An 8,973-nucleotide genomic window follows, 5' to 3' on the forward strand; every position below is an offset into this window, starting at 1 on the left:
CCTGTCAGTTCTTGGGCAGGCCCTCATGGCATCTCTTAAAATCCTCCATATGCCTGAGAATGCTGGTGCCCAATAGTGTGGTTGCATTGTTCCCTCGCCCTCTTCCTTCTTATTTTTCTCTTCTTTTTCTTCTACTTTCTTGTTCTTCTCCCGCTTCTCTTCCTCCTCCTCCCCTTTCTGCTCATCCTCTTCTCTTTTGAGACAGAATATCAGCATATGCAACCTGCACTGACCTCAAACTCATCACTCTCTTCTGACACAGCTTTTCAAATGCTGGGATTACAGGTCTCTGTCACTATGCTTGATTTCATGATAAGTTAGATAGGGTTATAAATTCTAACACAGCCTTCAAAATTAGCATTAAAACTATTTATTGTTTCCGAGCAAATAAAAATTCTAACATAGGAACATAGGAAAGCAGTGCAGTTGGTAGCATAGACTTTAAAATAATAGAGTAGTACCTGGAATTATTTCCAAGGACATTGAGGAAGATAGGACAGAGTGGACTGGTGAGCACCTTACACTGAAGGGAACAGAATGAAGACTGATCTCTAGGCAGAGACTGAGGAACTGGATCCCAGGAAGTAGGGATGGTTGAACTTTCAGAAGTCACAAGGGAGAGAGAGAGTACATTTCAAGGCAGAAGTCTTCTATAGTGGGCTGGAGTCTTGAAGCCTAAATAGGACCATAGCTTCCAATTGTGTTCTGAGAACACCAGCAAAGGATGCTTCTGAGGTCCAGAACTCACAGGAAGGTATTGACCCAAGTGGGTCTTGAAGTCACTGCAGAGAGCAGATGGGAAACATGGTTTAGAATAGGAGCTACAGGGAGCTACAGGAAGCTAAGACAATCCCTTCATCCTGCCTCCTGCCCTTTCCCCCCACAAATCAGACTTGAGAAGAATTCCTGCTTCTGAGCCTGGAGCCCTTTGTCCTGTGTTGGGTGACTGCCTGCCCCCCCAACCCCGACAAGATTTTAGTAATCTCAGTTTTCAGGAGTCCTTGTGTGTGTTAGTATCTTGATGTTCCCTACATGATTCAAATGGAGTAGCTGATTGATGGGGTAAAAGTAAATGAAAGTTAGAATAGTAGGCTTAGAAAGAAGAATCTATTGGAATGTTGTTAAAAGAGAAACCTCGGTGTACATACATAGAAATTTGGAGGAAATGAAGGTGGTGATGGAAGAAAATACCACCTGTTGCCTTGTGGCTTTCTGATGGCTGCAGATTCTGCAGCCTGTGCCTTATTTAGGGATCCATTGCTTAGGATGGATGATGGCTGACAGCCAGGCTAGGTCATGCTGCCAAGGACAGGGAGGTGATATGTCTTGTGTCCTCTGCACTGTGGCAGACCCAGCAAAGGTTGCACTCAATAAATGTTTGTAGGGTGAGTGAATGGAAGCAGGAAAGCATGAATTCATGAAAAGCAGCCCACGACACGGTCCCTGCCCTCTAGGAACGTACAAAGGGGCAGCTGAATAGACATTACAATGACAGTAATCGGATGGCAGTAATAGTTCCCGCATGGATGGATCTGTGTGTCTATACACGCAGCCCTGCAGCCAGGGAAACCAAGGAAGGGCTTTTGAAAACTCTGTTTGGTAGCCATGGCCTCTCTTATCTTTATTAATGTCCTGCAAAGCACTGTCACCCTGCCCCCTTCTTGATAAAGCAGGTAAACAGGAACATTGCAAAAGCTACCAGTTGCCAGAGATACCCAAGCTTACCTGGAGATCATAGAGAGGTGAGCAGAGGTGAGGTCAGAGCCTCTGAGATGGGAGTCAGTCTGTTGTTGACTTTGCTTGACTGATAAAATCCTCCAAGATCTGTTGCCTGCAGATAGATGAAATTGATTAAGCTAAAGCCCATAGTCAATCAGTGCTTACTGTTCATAAAGGTATAAGAGGGGACAGAACACCCACAGGCCACTGGGGAACCAGGACTTCCTCTTTGGTTATCAGTCGTCTACCCCACCTGACCTTCAGTAACCCACACGACTTTGCTGGATTGCAAAAGGAAGCAGCAGGTTGCCTTCTGTTTTCCTGGCCTAATGATTATACACATTTAGCCAAATACAATTATTGACTTCGAAAAGCATTCAGGCAGAGGGACATTTGTCTGAAATGGTTGAGTCTCAAAGATTATGGATTTTAATCGTTTTCAGCTTCCTGCCTGTGTCACCGGGATAACATTCTGAAAACTCAGATTTTGGAACGTTGAAAGTGAAGAGTGATCAGTCCATGCTTTTTAATCTGCAAGTGTTTTGGGTGTTTCAATTGCTTTGTCACTCATAAGACTGAGAGGCCTCAGGTCTTTAAGCACAGTCCATCCCACAGGCTGGGGATATGGGCATAGCCAACTAAACTTATATCTCATGCTGCCTCTCGTGTTCTGGGAGAAGCAGATCGCCATAGGCCAGCAGCACCAGAGTTCTTTAAGGACACATGTCCCCTCCTGCTGCCCCTCCCCAACTCACATAGAGCTTTCATCATCCTGGTGCTGTGTGAGTTCATCCCCTCCTTTCCTGTCCACTCTCAGGCACCCCTTCCTTTGTTTCTAAGGAAAACAACAGCCTTTTCCCTCCCATGACTATTTTACAGATTACAGTGTTTTGGGATGACCTTAGATCACTGGTAGGTAGTGGTACTCATATTGACCCCCGACTGCCAGCCAGCACTCTTGGCTCTGAGCCCAAGGGGCAGCTGTCCTATGGCTTCCTTGTGTTGTGGAGACCTGGTAGTGGAGCCCAGCCCCAGCCAGCCTGGCCCCAGTCAGCCTGGCTCCAGACAGACTAGTCCCAGCCAGCAAGTCTTTGGGCCTGGCCAAGAACTCCTATCTTATTTAACCTCCACAGTGCTCTTAAAGTAGTCAGCTGTGTGTTCTTTCCTGGAGAAGTATATGACCACAGAAGTAGACTCACTCATTTTACCAATGAGATTTTACTCCTGTGGCCTTCCACTGTTTTTTGTTTTTTTTTTCCTCTTAATTAAATGGCTCTGTCTTCAAATGAATTCTTATGTTGAGACATCCATCTTTAAACCAAGAAAATGCTTGATAAACTTAGTTACTAGCTAGCATCCATTTCTTAGCTTAAAATTATAACCCGACTTGTCATAAAGTCAAAGAGAACAAAACAATGATTTTAAGGTTCACATCTAAGCACAGCTTATAAACGAAGCAGAGTCAGTGTGTTTATGTTATGGGAAAATCTAATTATGTCAACTTCAGCACACAGTTTAAAAGAAATTACTGGCTGCACAAACTGGGTAGAAATTTGGTTCATATGTGAATTCGATCCCCGGACTGACATCAAGTGGCTCACAACCACTTGTAACTCCAGTTGCAGAAGATCTAATGCCTCAGGACTCTGAGGGTATCCACTTATATGGCATGTACTCACATAGACACATACCCAAGATTAAAAATAAAACATATCTTAGAAATGTTAATCATGGAAGTGAACATTTATGAAGAATGGTGTGCTAAAAAATTCATCCTGTAGCCTTAAAGTATCCACAGTGCCCCGAAAAAGACAGTGAGGCTGTGTTCTGAGCTTGGTATGAAAACATTCACCTGGTGGAGTTCCCTAGAGTGTCCCAACGCAATAAGCTGTCTATGAAGTTTGCAATTCCAGTCTCAAAATCATTACAGAATAAGTAAAACTATTTATGTACCCCACTCCCAATCTATTATTTAAAAAATCCAAAGGAATATAGCTCAGTATATACCATAGTGATAAGATACTTGCCTAACATATATGAAGCTCTGGCCTCATCTTTGGCACCTCCAAAAACTAAGCAAATGCCTTATACCTCTCAAAATATACAGAGATATACAAAATCATCTGAATGTTATTAAACCCTTGAGCTGTCCTAGACAGCAAGTCTGGATGAAATAAAGAACTATTTTTATTTGAAAATAATAGTCTATCTTCACATTAAATTTGAAGTGTGAAGACAATGCTGTCTTTTTAAATTTTAACTTAAAAAAATTAAAGAAAGTTATGATTCTGTGTGCGTCAGAGTGTGGGTTTGTATATATGAGTGCAGAGACTGTGGAGGGCACAAATGGGCATCTGATCCATTTTAGCTGGAGTTAAAGGCACTTGTGAGCCACCCTGTGTGGGGGCTGGAAAACAAACTCAGATCTGCTAAAAGTACCTTGACTTTAAAACGTCATTCTTCAGGATCATGAAATACATTGCAACTGGGTGAGCCCATTTCTGATGAGATCTGCTGGATTCACAAGTCAATTCAGAACCAACTCCTTGCCACCTCTTCCTCTGCGCTTTGGCTTCTTTGAAGTTGTCATAAAAAGGAGACTTCCTTTCTTTTCCTCCTCCTCCTCCTCCTCCTCCTCCTCCTCCTCCTCCTCCTCCTCCTCCTCTTCCTTCTCCTCCTTCTCCTCCTTTAAATGCAAAATCATTTACTTTAGGAGCCATATTTGAGTACATTATAAGGAAAAAACTTTTAAATGACACACTCTCTCTCTCTCTTGTGCATATTCTACACCTACAACTGAAAATGGATATATATTTTATGAATATTGTCCCTTATTGAAATAGATGTTTTTATACAATATATTCTGATTACAGTTTCCCTTCCCCCTTATCCCTCCCAGTTTCTCCCCACCTCCTCTCTCATCTGGATTTATACCCTTTTAAAACATTTATTTTATTTTATTTTATTTTATTTTATTTTATTTTATTTTATTATTTCTTAGATGCCTGTTCTTTTTCTGAGAAACAGAAAGGAGACTTTCAGTCCCCTAAGGATGTCCAGATGTCGGGCAGTGGTGGCGCATGACTTTAATCCCAGCACTTGGGAGGCAGAAACAGGCGGATTTCTGAGCTTGAGGTCAGCCCGGTCTACAGAGTGAGTTCCAGGACAGCCAAGGCTATACAGAGAAACCCTGTCAAAACAACAACAACAAAAAATTCCCAGATGATCTGCCTGGCTCTAAGACAGATAATCTTCACAGAACTTGGCATGCTTTCTAGAGAAGTGCCTTTTATCAAGGGTAGTTGCTAGGTATTTTAGTTTCTTTTAATGAAATACCCCCCGTAAGTGGAATTACCGAGAGAGAGAGAGAGAGAGAGAGAGAGAGAGAGAGAGAGAGAGAGAGAGAGAGATTGATTGATTTCCATTTGGGCTGGCTGGGCCCTGTGTGCTGAGGACAGGGGTCACACATGAGCTCGGTTGCTGGTGTGCTTCTGGTCTCTATCTTTAAACAGATGGGGTACATGAGACCTAAAACCCCAGCCATTTTCTCTATGCTGGAGGCAGGATGGGGGAACATGTATCCCCAGGCTACAGCACAAACACAGCATCCTTCCTCTCAGAGTCTTGAGGAGTTTTCAGGATTTTTATTTTTATAAAACCACACCTATTGTAACATTCACAAATGGTGGCTCCACTAGAGAGATCCTAGGAAAAAAATCACAAGCACACCCCACACCAAGTGTCATAGTGGCAGGTGGCCTGCCATCACCATCCAGGGTAGTACCCTCAAGAGTGGAGGACGGGAAGTTTGTCTGCCTTGGTTTCCTGAGTAAGTCAGAGGATTCCCACTTACCTACCCCTTCCCCACCCCACAGCAAAGGAAAAGAATGACTTCTTTGTTCTGGGGCAAGCTTAGCTAGGCCTGCCCCCTATTAAAAAAAACCTTATCTTCACTGCTGGTAGGAGACATTTTATTTCCTTCCTGTTTGCTGATCTTGCTCCTCAAGGCCCCTCAGCGCAGGTGATGATGGTAACATCACCATTACCAGGAGTCTTGGAACCCATCTGTCACCTGACAAACTGTCTTTATGGCCACAACAGGCTTGCAGGTGGCACGCTGGCCACCAGACCTGGGCATGGCTTCTTGAAAGTAGACAAACCTATTTCTTGGCATATCAACCTACCAGACACTTCTGCACCTGTCCCTCCTTGTGGCCACCCAACAGCATTCAGAGAACAGTTTCCACTTTGTCATTGAAGCTCAGACTTCTGCCAGCCTCCATTCTGGCCCGCTGGAAGCCAGGGTCACCCAGAGAACAAGATTTAGGATGACTTCGTTTCAGGTATAACATGATGGCAAGGTAGGAACCCACACAGATGGTTTCAGTTTGCAAGTGTGAGGATGGAGATGGAAACAGACAAGAGGGACTGCAAAGAGGGAGTGGAGAAGCACACACAGGACTGGTGATCTGCGTACACATGGCACCTGTAAACAAGACCAGAAACAGATATACCCCACATGAACCATGTTGTACCATGACGCTACTCACATCATCCATGTCTTCAGTGAGGGAGGGCAGCCGCTCTGACAGGTGAGGTCCACTTCAGACAACCCGAACCCAAACATGTCCCAAGGATAGCAGTTAAGAGTTGGAAAGCAAAGCTTTGGGGCACAGAAGGAAAACAATGGCTCAAATGTCAAGTATATGGTTTCTCACAAGCATCTGTGAACCTAATGGCCTCCTAAGTGGTTCCTTCTGGAACATGCCCTGACTGGGTACCATGTACCCTCTTTCTCTCCTGAACCTTTTGTTCCCAAAGCAAATGCTTTTAAATGAAGGTGCCCTTGAGTTCCTGTGGGCTGTAAAGATTGGAACAAGCTGGGACAAAGATATTAAACTGATACCACTCAGGCCAGAGGGGATGGCTTAAGTGTATGAGAACCTTTTTCTCCTTTGGGGTGAATAAGACCTCTTGAGTACCAGAATTGTTGTGTGGAGGGAAAAAAACAAAGACTCCCTGTGAGGGTCTGCTGGAGCTTTCTGGGTTATTGTGGTATCAAGAAGACATCTTCAACTCTACTTCCATGGTACTATCCTGAGTAAAGAATGGGTCAGAGAAACGGAGGGGGCATCAGGTTTGAGCTCAGATGTAGCTGTAAGCTGGAATTTAAGGCAAAGTGTGTTTCTTGGAAGCCTAGCAGACAGCTGTTTGGGTATCCTTGAAGGACATATTAAAAAAGGTGTGTGTGTGTGTGTGTGCAGACACACACACACACACACACGAGTGAGCACATGTGCGATGTGTGTGGGAGGGGGAGTGTTATCTATAAAAATAGCACTGCAGAACATCTGCTGGGCACCCAGAGGACTCCCAGTCCTTGGTAGAGGAGAAGAGGAGATGTGTAAACAAGACTGAAGCAGGTGTGGCCAAGCAGCCCCTGCTGAGTTAGGCTGGTACCTGCTTACACTACCCCAGGATAAATAAGGACAAAGATGCCACGTGGGAAAGACAGCTTCTGCCACCAAGTCAGTGAGGTACCCCTCCAATCACCCAGCCATAGAAGAGTGACTTCTCTCTAAAGAGGAACAGGGTTATGGATACATTTGGAACTTCCTGCAGCAGAGGGAACAGAGTGGCAAAGAGAACAGCTGGGGGTGGGGTGGGGCTCTGCCAGCAGCCAGGCAGGTGTCTCTTGTGGATCCACTTAGCAGTTCATTACCAAGCTCCATCTGCCTGGGTAACCATTACTCATGCCAGTGAGTGTCTGAGGCTGTAGTGCCACTCCATCTAGGGAACTCTTTGGTGAGAGGCACTTCCTCTGGGCCATGCCTGGGACACCATCACCTCGGGGAAAGGATGGCTTCTCTTCTCGGGAGCACAGAACAATTGCAGCACAGGTTTTCACTTCTAGATCATGGTCTCCTTGCTGTCTTCATTCTGCTGAGTCATCATAGCACCCCTATTCAGCAACCACAGGCAGGACTGTGTTGACTGACAGGTGGAGGTGCACTAGGTGCTAGTGTGAGCAGGAGTGGAGCGTGGGCATCTGAGTTGTTAGATCGCCACCCTGTTTGTCCTTATCTTCGAGTTCGTTTCTTTTTTTGGGTGGTGACCAAGCTTTTGAGCATTAAGAATTGAATAGGAGCTGAGGAGATGACTCAGCTGATAAAATACTTGCTGTGAAAAGCATAAAGCATGAGAATCTGAGTCTGATTCCTCCAAACCCACATCAAAAAGTCACATGCAATGGAGCACCATTGTAATACCAATGCCAGAGAGGCAGGGACCAGCAGGTCCCCTGAGCTCACTGGATAGCCTAGAGATCTAGCTTCATCAGTAAGTTACAGGTAAAATGAGAGATCCTGTCCCCCAAAGCAAGACAGAATGTGATTGAGGAAGACACCTGACATTCAATTTTGGCTTCCTTAGCATACACACATGCATGCACACTAGCATATACAGATGTGAACACACATACACACATTTGAATATATAACGCTCCATTGGTAGTATGCTTGCCCAGAATGTAGAAGTCCTTGGGATCCACCCCTAGCACCACATAAACTAGGCATGTGGATCACACCAGTCACCCGAGGCAGGTGGATGCAGGAGGATCCGGAACTCAAAGTCATCATCAGCTAGCTACAAAGTGGGTTTGAGGCCAGCACAGGCCATGTGAAAAAAATTAAATGCAGATTCTAAAGTGATACCTGGCACCAATAAAGTATCAAATGATATAGTTTAGTGTTTGCTTTACCATCCTGACTCTCCCCTACTGAGCCTTTCAAGGATATTGAGGGCACCATTTACTTCCCTGGACCTCTAGCCTAAATACAAGTTTAAGGTATTTCTCTGCAATCTTACTCTGCAGTGCAATGGCCGGTGCCATCAAAAGTCACTCCGGCAGTATCTCTGGCAAATAATTGGTCGGAAACTCCAGGATGCATCAGGACACGTTTCTTTGCCCTGTTCACCACTCTGCTTTCATATTACGGCCATTTAGGGAGGTTGGTCTTCAGAATGAGCTGGTTCTTTGGCTGTTCATGTGGAACACCAAAATTGCTCTACCACTTGTCCTAAGACAGTGTGTGTGTGTGCTCTTGCTCCATAAAGCCTTCCATCCATTAGTGTGGAGAGATGAGGGCTCTGTGTGCCCAGAGTCTGTGGAAAATCCTGTGCACTCTAGTAAGCACCAAGGTAGAAGAACAACCTAGCTTACTCAAGAGCACCGCAAAGCTTGATTCTGGTACA

At 44.9% G+C, this 8,973-nt stretch overlaps 1 long non-coding RNA gene across 1 annotated transcript; it reads right to left on the reverse strand.

Moving 5' to 3' along the window:
- Positions 1-496: 496 nt before the first annotated feature.
- On the reverse strand, positions 497-1,959 carry LOC114610551. The gene is made up of 3 exons (XR_003709697.1): positions 1,921-1,959; positions 1,726-1,831; positions 497-782 (listed from the first exon to the last, which is right to left on the reverse strand). It is a non-coding gene; the product is annotated as an uncharacterized LOC114610551 (long non-coding RNA).
- Between the last annotated feature and the right edge of the window lie 7,014 nt (positions 1,960-8,973).

The sequence above is a fragment of the Grammomys surdaster genome, unplaced genomic scaffold (genome assembly GCF_004785775.1).
Source record: "Grammomys surdaster isolate TR1022 unplaced genomic scaffold, NIH_TR_1.0 129, whole genome shotgun sequence".
NCBI classification, from domain to species: Eukaryota; Metazoa; Chordata; class Mammalia; order Rodentia; family Muridae; genus Grammomys; species Grammomys surdaster.